This window comes from Choloepus didactylus, chromosome 10 (assembly GCF_015220235.1).
Source record: "Choloepus didactylus isolate mChoDid1 chromosome 10, mChoDid1.pri, whole genome shotgun sequence".
Classification (NCBI taxonomy): domain Eukaryota; kingdom Metazoa; phylum Chordata; class Mammalia; order Pilosa; family Megalonychidae; genus Choloepus; species Choloepus didactylus.
In genome coordinates this window covers 123336112-123349168 of record NC_051316.1, presented here as the reverse complement: position 1 = coordinate 123349168, position 13057 = coordinate 123336112, and positions in this window count along the sequence as shown.

The window sequence follows — 13057 nt, the reverse complement described above, 5'->3', positions numbered from 1 at the left end:
ACAGCCTGCTCTGATTAGCCCGTCCCTTCTCCCACTCCCAGCTGTAACCTTGGACGTTAAACCTGCATTAACCAGGGGAGAATGACGTGTGTTCACAGACCCAGGTGCTCTGGTCTTGCAGGGCATTGCTTCACGTGAACAGCAAGCTCTCAAGGCAATGCCAGAGGGGCGTGCACACGTCTGCCCATGAGCCACCTGCTGCTGCTCCTGGGCATCCACATTTGCCCACCTCTGGGGCTCCATGTGGGACTGAAACTCAAAGTTCAGGAAAACAAGTCTACTGGACCTTAGAGAAATAGCAACTCTGGCCAATACAGGGTGCTTGCGGGTTTTTTTTGTTTTGTTTTGTTTTGTTTTGTTTTTAATCTCCTTGCTTGGTAAAATGTTCAAAATGGAGATATCATGAGATGTGGGAAGATCCTGGGACTTGGAGACTGTGAAACATTGGGGAATCCCCCAACTTCTTTGAACCTCGGTTTCATCATGTATAAAATGGGCTAGTTCTGCTTCTGTCAAACATTGATTGGGAAGAGTGAATGAGATAACCTATCATAGAGCTTAGCACATGGTAGGTTTTCATTCAATAACTATATCTGATAAAACATAATTCTGATGTAGAGAACTCCAGTTGCAGACTCTCTTTTCTAAGAGGTAATACGATGATATCATTCATGATCATTACCATAAAAAGTTCCAACTGCCTTGCTTACTCTCCACTCCTGCCCCACTCAAGATTCTTCTGGATTGAATATGGAATCTGATAAGTCCAGCAACAGGCTGTGGAATTGTGCATATTCATGTAGAATGTCAGGTCTGAATTCACAAATGAACTTGTACATGGAAGTAAATCTCATGCGTAATAGAGTTACACTCCCTCTAGGATTAGTGACATTATAAAGAAAGAACTTTCATGGAAAGGGGCCACATCCAAACAATGCAAATGGAAGAACAATGCTTGCATGCAATGGCATTTAAACAATCTTTTCCAATCTGTAGTACAGATATGGCCTTACCGTATTGCAGTTTGCTTTGGTGGTTAAGATGGTTTCAGGACCCTGAAATCAGCAGTCACTATTTAGGTCCCAGAGCTAGAGTTAGTGCTGTTTCAGCATAGTTCGCAAAATACTTACTTAGCTTCTGTGCACAAGGCATTTTGTTAACTGCAGAGACAACAGTTTTGTAGAGAATACAAGATGAATAACAATGACTTGGTCTCAAGAAACTTACAGTCTGTGAGGTGGGAGGAGAGAATTGAGATCAGGGTCCAAGTCAAATAAGAGTATGTGTGTAAAAGTATCAAAAGTTTATTTTGTTGTTAGTGCATTGTTCATGGATGAGTCTATGAAGTTACAAGGAAGAAAAGCCCTCAGAAAAGCTGAAATATTCCGGAATTTTCCATGGTCAAATCATGCTCCATCCCAATTGATTTAGCCCATTCGATTGTAAGACCTATGAGAGCAGAGAGGGGCATTGTCATTGTGTCCCTGGCATCTCTGAGCACCCAGCACCGTGCCTAGAACAAGGCAGGCAACTAATCAATATTGGCTGAACAAATGAATCAATAGCTATGTGAATGCATTAGTCTCATTCTCAGAAAGGCTGGAGTAACTATCACATAATTCTTATCCCTGAGAACTTTGAAACAATCGGGTAGATTGTGACCAATGCTTTCTTTTAAAACTCTGTAGTTTCTGAGAGCTTTTCTATCATCATTCCTTTGGAATTTCACAGGAATCCAGGCTGCAGCTCCCCTGAAATGGTGCAAGGGAACCATTTTCCTTAATAATAGCTTTATTGAGATATAATTCATAACCCATCCAATCCACCTACTTAAATGCCACAATTCAATGTTTTTTTGGCATCTTCATAGAGTTAGAGTGTTAAGTGCCAGTTTGTGAGAGAAATGAGGTAGGTTTGTAAAAGCTCAGAATCTGAGATTGTGAATGGTTCTAAAATGACAGAATGAGGCCCGGGGGCAACAGCCTTTTGGGGCCAGCAGATGTCAGAATGGAAGTGTCAGGGTTTACCTCCTACTTCCTCATGGTGATTTCTAGACACTCTCATTGCTAATAAAGCTGAACTCTTGTGTATTCTAGGAAGACTAGAGTGCCTACAGATATTCAACAATCCAGGGTGAGAAAATTCACGAGTATGCAAATTCTAGGGCTTAGAAATACCACTGCCTTGAGCCTGAAGAGCAAACCTGAAGCCTGAAATTTGATGACAAACTTGAGGTTGTCCCTGTCTGAGGAAGTGTGTCTAGGCTGTCTGGATGCTGCAGCAGTGGTGTAACTGGGAAGAGTGGACTGCAGAATTTCAGAATTTTTGAGTGCCCCGAATGCATCTGGCAGGAAAGGGTCACACTGTGGTCTGCAGGGGACATCAACCCCCTTTTCCCCATATTCCCTCCCACTGCATTGTTGACTGCCTCCTCAGTGTTTTCTCTCTTTGCCTTTTGCTCAACCATCTCAAAGTCCAATTCTTCTCTCACTATCTAAATCAGGGTTATTATTTACTTAGGCCATTTATGAGCCCCACCATAATGTTTCTTTCACTACTTCTCTCTTTGGTGAAATTGCTTGCCCTTTGGCTAGAAAAGCACTGGGCTCTAGTTGAAAGAGCCCTAGATGCGAGGACAAGAGATCTGGGTGGTTCTTTCTGCCCCTGACCAGCCATGGTGCTGAAGGAAGGATGGCTGCGGGGATTCCAAGCCCTCCTTCCCTGATGGGTAAAACAACCTGAGTTATACCACCCCTGCCTGACTTTGCCATGTTGTTGCCCTAATCAGATGATGACATCTAGATCAGAGTGCTCTGACAATTATAAAGTCCCTATACACTCATGAAGTATCAGGAACCACATTGCTTCATGGAGCAGATATTACACCATGTCTGTAGAACACACACCCATACATACACACTCACACTCATGTATGTGTGCACACACTCACATGCACACATGTTTAAGAATCAGAAAATGAAGTTCTGGCCCTACATCTGCCCTAAACCTTCGGACAAGGGAGAGCTGTACCATTTGTTGAGCACCTCCCTCTTACCAGGGATTTTCTGGGCATTCAATCCCCACCACCCCAGGATAAGCATCGTTTTGGAGATAAGGGTCCAAGGTCACACCATTAGTAAGGGGAGGGCAGGGACTGAAACACAGAGCTATGACTCTAGAGCCCTCCTGGGGCCTTGACCTCCTCATCCGTAGAGTGAAGGAAGGGTCCCTCTTTCAATAGTATTCTATGATTGGTGATGTTCTATGGTCTTTTCCCCCAAAATTGCTTGTTTTTTACATATGGTTATCCTTAAACAAAGGAAATGGTTTAAAACAATAACATAAAAACCTTTTGTTAGACCATAATATTTTCTTTTAGGAAGTACTAGTGGAATGGGTTTTGTTTGGGGTCTTACCTACACTATTTTCAAAATGCGAGAATGATGTTGTCAAATATAATTGCACCAGACAATGATAATTAGGCAAGGATGACTTCATTCAAGGCTATTTCAGTAGAGGGGAGAAACCAGAACTAAGTCTGAACTCAACTCCATTGACTCCAAGGGCAGCAGGGTTTTTAAGGGCTGGGTGGGCTAGTGGAAAAGTACTAGAGAATGTTATAGGATTGATCAATGAGATGGGTGAGTGATTTGCTAGCTTGCAATTTAGGGACATTTGGCTCAGAATGCTCTCTTTTGCTGTGATTAGGCTGCCTGAATCCTGCAAGGTCCAAAGGAGAGGGAGAGAGGTCAGGCACGCTTGTGCTGGATGTCTGGATGACGTAAGGGCCAAAGGAGAGACGAAGGCCAGAGAAGAGGTAGGAAGAGGCCTATTTAAAGTTTCACCAAGTGGAGGAGAACATTGAACTTGGTCAGTAAGGAAGAACTTGAGTAGTTCTAACTCCCTCTCTCTTATTCCCCTACTCTTTGGGTTTCCTTCATCTCACCTCAGCACTCTTTAATAATGCAGAAAGCCAGGCTAATCAGATCCAGAATTATACTGTCCTCGAAGCCTAGCTTAAGGGCTCAGACTGGCGAGGGGCAGGCAGCCACCAAGCTGTGCAAATGGTGGACCAGTCAGTTGTCTAGTGGCATCCCTAGCACTTCCTACCATTCAACAAAATGAAGACTGAGGTCACTCAGTTCCCAGATCATCAACCCAGTCACCTGCAGACTCAACCTTCGGCCTTTTTGCAAATCAAGCCACACATTTTCTTTGAGAGTCAATACGATCCAGTCATTGAGAATTTAGCCTTTGAAGTCAGGCAGGACCCATTTCAACTCTCTGTTCTGACTGTTTCCTTGGCAGCAGAAGGATAAGGATAAAACATTTCACAATGTTGTTGGAGGATTGGATTGGATAATGAACCAAGGGGTTAAGCATAGGCCTGGCAACAAAAATAAGTACTGAATAAATCTCCATCATTAGTCCTTTCTCATCTCCAAATTCCCTTTCCTCTCTCTGTCACCAAAGGGAAGTTTTCCTTTCACAGTTTTTGTCCCCACAGCCACAACCTCATCCAGAATCCTCCCATCCTGCCCTGACCTGCAAAAGCTTTCTCCATTTAATATGCAGAAAAATTAAAGCCAACCCCTAAGCCTGTCTCAAAAAGTTGCTTTCTTACACCCAAGAAGTGGCACCCTCCCCAACTTAAGAAGGTAATGGGGAGCTCTGAATAAGGATAGACTTTTTTTTTTTAAACCTTTGCTACATTAACCAAAGAAGAGTATGGCTTATAGCTTATCCATAGAAAGAGATGGAGAAAGGAGGAAGCAGGTTTGAGGAGAATGAAGAAAATGACAGTAGTATTGTGGTGGGAAGTGTAAGAGGGAGGAAGGATGGAAGACTGATAACAGGATGTGTCTGTGCCCATAGCCCTCTCCTCTGGAGTCTGAGCAGACTGCTTGGCAGGAAGGGCCAGCCACCCAGCAGCAGACACCTGGTTCCATCAGCAGCCATGGACCACACACCCATGGTGCCAGCATCAGAGTGTGCCCTTTCTCTGTGGCCCTGCTGAGTTGAGGCTGGCTAGGGTCCCTGCTGGGCTGCAAGATGGGGATGTAAATAAGAGGCTGGAACAAGTTATCTCTGTGGCAGGGAGCCTGGGGGAGTTCCATCCAGGTGGTTGCGTGCAGAGTGACCGTGACCAGGAGGCAGATGTCCTGGCTGCCCTGGAGGGGAGGGTGGTGGGGTTCACCCGCTTTTAATCTGCTTCCTGCCTCAGTCCTAGGGCAGGCCTGCCCTATTCTGCTGCTTTTTTCAGAGCCTTTTCTCTGGACCATTTGCCAAGTGAGAACAAGAGTCCCTCTGATCCCAGGGAGGAATGAAAAAGCTGTCACTTAAAAAAGTGAAAAGAATAAAAAAGCAGTCACGTATTTAAAAATGACCATATGCTCAAAATTGACTGTGTTTTAAAACTTTAACTTCCATATGAGACCAAGGGAAGAGATGTTTATTTGGTGCAGGATCTATATTTTCTAAATAATATAATTTCTACAGTCAGTTTGTTCAAACACCATAATTACATGGAACTTTGAATAGGAAGTGAGCTATGGTAGGTTTGTACAGGTTAGAGTGAAACAGCAACACATCCAAAGTACTTTGGGTAGAGAATAAAAATATATATACAGAGCCCCCCCTGAGGAGCTGGGGGAAAGTGTGGAAGTATTGGACTTCCTCACCTGGATTCTTGCTGATGTTCTCACAAACACTGAGGACTGACTGTTTGGTATGCTGAGCCCTCTATCTTGGGTCTTGCCCTTATAAAGCTCGTTACTGCAAAGGAGAGGCTAAACCTGCTTATAATTGTGCCTAAGAGCCTCCCCTTGAGTGCCTCTTTGTTGCTCAGATGTGGCCCTCTCTCTCTAACTAAGCCACCTTGGCAGATGATCTCGCTGCCCTTTACCCTACCATGGGACCTGACTCCCAGGGCTGTAAATCTCCCTGGCAATGTGGGATATGACTCCCGGGGATGAATCCAGATCTGGCATCATGGGATTGAGAACATCTTCTTGACCAAAAAGGGGATGTGAAATGAAACAAAATAAAGTTTCGCTGGCTGAGAGATTTCAAATGGAGTCGAGAGGTCACTGTGGTGGACATTCTTACGCAATATATAGATAACCTTTTTTTAGGTTTTAATGTATTGGAATGGCTAGAGGTAAATGCCTGAAGCTCTCGAAATCCAACCCAGTAGCCTTGACTCTTGAGAATGATTGTATGACAGTGTAGCCTACAATGGGTGACAGTGTGATTGTGAAAACCTTGTGGATAACACTCCATTCGTCCAGTGTATGGATGGATGAGTAGAAAAATGGGGATGGGGACTGGATGAAGGATGGGGTGGGATGGGGGAGGAGATGATTTGGATGTTCTTTTTTACTTTTATTTCTTATTCTTGTTCTTGATGGTGTAAGGAAAATGTTCAAGGGTAGATTGGGGTGAGGAATGCTTAACTATGTGATTGTTCTATGAACAGCTGATTGTACACCATGGATGACTGTGTGGTATATGAATATATCTCAATAAAACTGAATTTGATTTTAAAAAAGCAGATAAAGAATGACCTACGGGAAGACCTCATAGAAGAAATAACACTTATAAGATCTTTGAATAAGAAAGTAGCATTTGAATAAGTAGAGCTCTGAACTGGTTTTTTAGAAGCCATAACTTAATTTTGTGAACTAATGTATTCTTGGTATTATTTAGTACTTGGGAATAATGTTGAAAAATTTTGAGATTTTTCTGGACATAAATTCCTTAATTATGAAGAACTGATTATATTTCACACTTGGGCTCTTCTGACCTTTGAAAGTAGTGCTGTATTGAACTGCGAAATTTTAGGCATATTGTTAAGTAATCATTTGTGTACTGTGAGTATAAAGTATATAAATGCTTGGCTCTGTTCTAAACCCATGCATAAACGTGGGAAGCCACCCATTGCGGTTCTGCAAAAGTGGAGGTCCCTCTGCATTGGGGCTTGTTGACAAGAGAAAGCAGGATTACAAATAGGTCTGTGGAACTCAGAGCTCAGCGCCACTTGCTTTGCCCCTTTAGATCAGATAAGATTGGCTCAAACCTCCATCCCATAACCTGCAGAAAGTCCAATGCTTTCTACCAATTTGGGGGAGATTCATGGAGGGCAGGGGTTATGCTATTAAGGGCATCCTAGCTCAGAGCTTCTCATTTCACCAAATCATTTCAGTCAAGGACATGGATCACTGTCACCCAGCCGCGTCCATACTGTGGTCACCTAGAAGTGAAACTTTACCCCTATGTTTGATTTCCACGAAGAAGCAAAAACAAGCAAAACCGTCACTTGCACAAAGCCTTTCTGCAGACAGAGCTAAAGGTTTGCAGAGAGGATGAGGAATTTTGTGGGAGCAAGAAAGCAATTTAAAATTGAGCTTTAGTCAGCTCTAGTCCTAAAGGACCTTTGCAACACCCCACCAGATGGAGCTTTCCGGGCATGACCACAGGCCCTCCTTCCTGACTCTCCTCCCCATCTCTCCCCTCAGTGTCCTTACAGGTTTGAATTGTTTTTACTCTACTAGACAGTACTCCCCAAGTGTACCAGTTTGTATACATTATGTCCCCCCAAAAAAGCCATGTTCTTTGATGTAATCTTGTGTGGGAAGACATATTAGTGTTAATTAGATTGTAATTCTTTGAGTGTTTCCATGGAGTTGCACCCCACCTAACTGTGGGTGATGACTCTGATTGGATAATTTCCATGGAGGTGTTACCCCACCCATTCAGGGTGGGTCCAAATTAAATCACTGGAACCATATAAATGAGCTGGCAAACAGAAGGAACTCAGTGCAGCTGAGAGTGACATTTTGAAGAGGAGCTACAGCCAAGAGGGACACTTTGAAGAATGCACAGAAGATGAGAGAGTAGCTGCAGATGAGAGACAGTTTGAAGATGGCTGTTGAAAGCAGACTCTTGCTCCAGAAAAGCTGAGAGAGGACAAATATTCCAAGTGCAACTACGAGTGACATTTTTGAGGAACTGCAGCCTAGAGAGGAATGTCCTGGGAGAAAGCCATTTTGAAGCCAGAACTTTGGAGCAGATGCCAGCCACGTGCCTTCCCAGCTAACAGAGGTTTTCTAGACATCACTGTCCATCCTTCAGTGAAGGTACCTGATTGTTGATGACTTACCTTGGACACTTGATGGCCTTAAGACTAATTTTGTAACCAAATAAACCATCTTTATAAAAGCCGATCCATTTCTGGTGTTTTGCATTCCAGCAGCATTAGCAAACTAGAACACCAAGTCACCTCCAAACCTTTGTATCTCCACTCACATCAACCAGCTGGGCTCTTGATGGGGCCATCTATGTTGCTAGAAACAAGAGGTTTTCATTTCCTGTGGCCACTGTGGCAAAACACCACAAACTAGGTGGCTTAAACAATTGATTGTCTGACAGCTCTGAAGGCTAGAAGTGCAAAATCAAGGTGTCTGCAGGACCATGCTCCCTCCAAAACCTGCAGCAGAGAGTCCTTCCTTAGTCTTCCAGGTTTGGGAGTTTGCTGGCCAACCTTGATGTTCCCTGGCTTGCAGCTATGTCACCCCAATCTCTGATTCTGACTTCACGTGGCTGTCTTCTCTCAGTGTCTGTCTCTGTGTCTGAATTTCCCCTTCTTTTAGGGACACCTGTTTATAGGATTGGAGCCCATCTTACTCCAGCTAGGCTGTGCCAGTTTGAATGTATTATGTCCCCTCAAACGCCATTATCTTTGATGTAATCTTGTGTGGGCAGACATATCAGTGTTAGTTAGATTGTAATACTTTGAGTGTTTCCATGGAGATGTGCCCCACCAAACTGTGGGTGATGACTCTGACTGGATAATTTCCATGGTGGTGTTACCCCACCCATTTAGGGTGGGTCTGAATTAAATTACTGGAGCACTATATAAGATCAGACAGAAGGAGCAAACTATTACAGCCAAGAGGGACACCTTGAAGAAAGCACAGGAGCTGCAGATGAGAGACAGTTTGAAGATGGCTGTTGAAAGCAGACTCTTGCTCTGGAGAAGCTAAGAGAGGACAAACACTCCAAGAGCAACTAAGAGTGACATTTTTGAGGAACTGCAGCCTAGAGAGGAACGTTCTGGGAGAAAGTCATTTTGAAATCAGAACTTTGGAGCAGACGCCAGCCACGTGCCTTCCCAGATGACAGAGGTTTTCCGGACACCATTGGCCATCCTCCAGTGAAGGTACCCAATTGTTGATGCATTACCTTGGACACTTTATGGCCTTAAGACTGTAAGTCTGTAACCAAATAAACCCCATTTACAAAAGTCAATCCATTTCTGGTGCTTTGCATTCCAGCAGCATGGGCAAACCAGAACATAGGCCTCATCTTAATCACATCCACAAAGACCCAATTTCCAAATAAGGGCACATTTACGGGACCAGGGGGTAAGACTTGACCATGTCTTTTGGGTGGGACACAATTCATAACACAAGCCGCTCCCAGATGCCGCCTTCCCCCCAACTTCCTTAAACATGCTCCACCTGCCTTAAAAGGCACTTTTCTTATCACGTCACAATTTTTGTTTCTTTTTTAAATATATGCTAAAGTTGTGCCATGAGGGCCAAAAGAGAGGCAAGGAGGGGCACTGCAGGTGAGTTCAGGGGAAAGGCATCTCCTTCTGGGAAGAACCGGAAGTGAGGACAGTACCAGCAGAGACGGGAGTGAAGCGAGTGTTTCCAGCTCTGAGGTAGAACTGGCAGGTGTGTGTATGTGTGTGTGTGTGCAATGTGTGTGACAGAGGGTGGAGGCAGATGCCAAGCTTCAATGAGGAGCAGTCTCTTTGTGGGCCTGCTCTCTCTCTCTGTGACCGTGGGGTTGGCACTGAACCGGACAACACCAGAGAAGAATTCACAAAGGACGAGTGTTCCTTTTATCTAGATGACGTAATTTCATTTTCTTGAGCTCGACGTGACCAGAACACAGACTGGCCCTGCTAGCTAATTGTCGGAAAGCGAGATGAAAGACAAAATGGACGATTCTGAACCTTAAGTTATTTTTTGGTAGGCATCCACCTCCTTTAAACTGGGTTTTAAATATCAAGCCCATGCAAGAGGTGATCTCAGTTAGTTACTGAATTATACATTTCCTTGTTAAAAGTGGGAATAACATTGCTTTAAATCAGGCATGGAGCAAGGAGATTTTAACTTGGCCAGGTAGGGAATCTGGTTTTCAAGGCTAGACTCATTTGGCGATGTGACAGAGACTACAGATTTTAGTGTTTCTGGCACCCATTGTCCATGTGCGGAAGTGAAGTAGAACAATTTTTTTTTTTTAAATGGAGTTAAGCAATTTCAGTGTTGACACTCACATCCGTGCCTCTCTGCGGAGTAAGACTGAGTGGTCTCCTACTCAGGCTAATCCCAATAACTTCCTTAACTTCCACCAGGACCACTCCCAGAGCCAGGGGCTCTGAACCTCACATCTGAGAAAGGCCTTGAATTCAGTCTGGATGTTACTGCTGAACTAGTGATGTCTACAGTTATTGCTTCATGGGTGTACTCAGCACATCACTTTGCTAGATAGATACATTCAAATTATCCCAACAATGTTGTTAACCCTGGTTTTGCCACAGCTTCATTTTCAATATACTTGTTGGGAACCTAAAATAATGGAAATGGCCTGGGTCTTTCTTGACCTTTGAGAGGTCCTGTCCCACCTCTATTATGATAGTTTGTTTATACAGCTAGATTCCATTCCACCACCAAGGAGTATAAATCTGGGCTTGAGTCCACTAAATATTTATCATAAGATCACCTGTAAGAAATACCATGGTGGGTGGAATGCTTGAAGATCATGGGATTGATGTAGTTTGGAGGAGGTCAGATGTGCAGAAGCTGAGCACATTACACACACATGCCTACATCTTTCCTGCTGGAATCTTCTGCAGTAACAGCACTTGGGTGCTTTAGGTGTGATGCCATCTGGATTTGCTGGGGGGCCATCATCAGAAGCAGTTCTGTGCACCTCCCTCTCGGGCCATTGCCCGGCTTATCCCATCTCACTGTGCCCATTAGGAGTGTTCAGGCATTTTTTGTCTGATCTGAGAACTAAGAACAGTCGTATTTCTTCTCAGTAAGGCTGTGAAATAATTTAACTGGCCAGGTTTTTCATTTCTCATTGCCTGCTAGTTCATTCAGAGACACCTTTCTGATCTACCCACAGCAAGTAGTGGGTCACGGAGATTGGTTAGTTAACTGCAATTAGTTTGGCTACTTATTTTAAGGTTTGCTAGTTAAGGTTTATCTCTTGTGTGTTTGTGTCTGTTTTGTTTTTGTTTTTGCTTTGATTCTTAACATTTTACACATTAATCCCACTGTATTTTATTTTTGTGAGTGTTTTGAGGTAGGAATTTAAATGTTTGGTTGTTGGTTTTTTTTTTCCCCTGTGCTGGTTTGAATCTATTATGTCCCCCACAAAAGTCATATTCTTCAATGCAATCTTGGGGCAGACTTATTAGTCTTTTGATTAGAGTAGAACGTTTTGATTGAGTGTTTCCATGGAGATATAACTCACATCACCCAACTGTAGGTAAGACCTTTGATTGGGCTATTTCTATGGAGATGTGGACCCCACCCATTCAGGGTGGGTCTTGATCGGTTCACTGGAGTACTTAAGAGAGCTCAGGATTAACACAGGCACTGACACTTGGAGATGCAGACAGAAGGATGTTTGGAGATGCTATGGTAAGAGATGAAGCCTAGAGTGTGCCCCAGAGAAGCGAAGAGAGGACCCCCAGATGCTTAGAGAGACACTCTTTCAGAGAAAGAAGCAAAGACACACAGGAGCTGAGAGAGAGGAGTGAAGACAGAAGCCCAGAGAAATTTTGGAGAAAGCTATTTCGAAACCCAACCTGGGAGGAAAGGTCCAGCAGACACCAGCCATGTGCCTTCCCAGCTGACTGAGGTGTTCTGGATGCCATCGAGCTTTCTTTGGTGACAGTATCCTCTTGTTGATACCTTCGTATGGACACTTTTATGGCCTTAGAACTGTAAATTTGTAACCTAATAAATCCTTTTTATAAAAACCAATCCATTTCTAATACTTTGCATATTGGCAACTCTAGCAAACCAGAACATTCCCCCAGTAGTAAATTGCCTGAGTCAGGGTTCTTAATTGCAAATAACAGCTTCTACTCTGTCTAGCTTAAGCAGAAAGGGATTTATGAAAGGATATTCAGTAACTCACAGAATCTCTGGGAGGACCAGAGAACTAGTTTGTGGGCTATACAGCCAGAAACAAGGCTAGGCATGCTCAACACATTCAGAAGAAATACCTGACCACACCACAGGGTGGTTCTAGTAAAAAATATTTTAAAAATGGACCCAGTGGGACACCTGCAACTCTGATATGGCCACTCCAAAGGAACAAAGGCTCTTGAAACCACACTTGTCGGAAGTTCAGTGTCCCTGAATTACCCCTCACATAATCCCTTCCAAAGCACATGTGGTGGGCAAGAGGGCGGGGATTTAAGTCATAGACTTAATGTCTATGTGAGAAACAACCAAAATGTCAAGAGGGTTTTCAAAAGTTGTCGATAGCCCTGAAGACAGAGTTCTGCAATATCCATTGATTATCTCAGTACTGTTCTTGAAATAATTCAGCATTCTTTTGAAACACCACTTTTCATAAACTTGATTAATACATAATCATCATTCATAATATACACATAATATATACATGCAGATATGTAATATACTATATATGTATTTATGAATATATAATTAATAACACAATGCATATATAGCATTATATAGTATATGTGTGTATATGTATATGTATATAAAATACATGTATAAATAATAATACATAATGCATATACCACACACAAATGTATTTTCTATTTTTCCATAGACACATTTTTGTTTTTTCTTGTACTACTCCTGTGCTGGTTTGAATGTATTATGTCCCCCAGAAAAAGCCATATTCTTTGATGCAGTCTTGTGGGGCAGACATAATAGTGGGGATTAAGTTGGAATGTTTGGATTGGGTTGTTTGCATGGAGATGCGCCCCACCCAA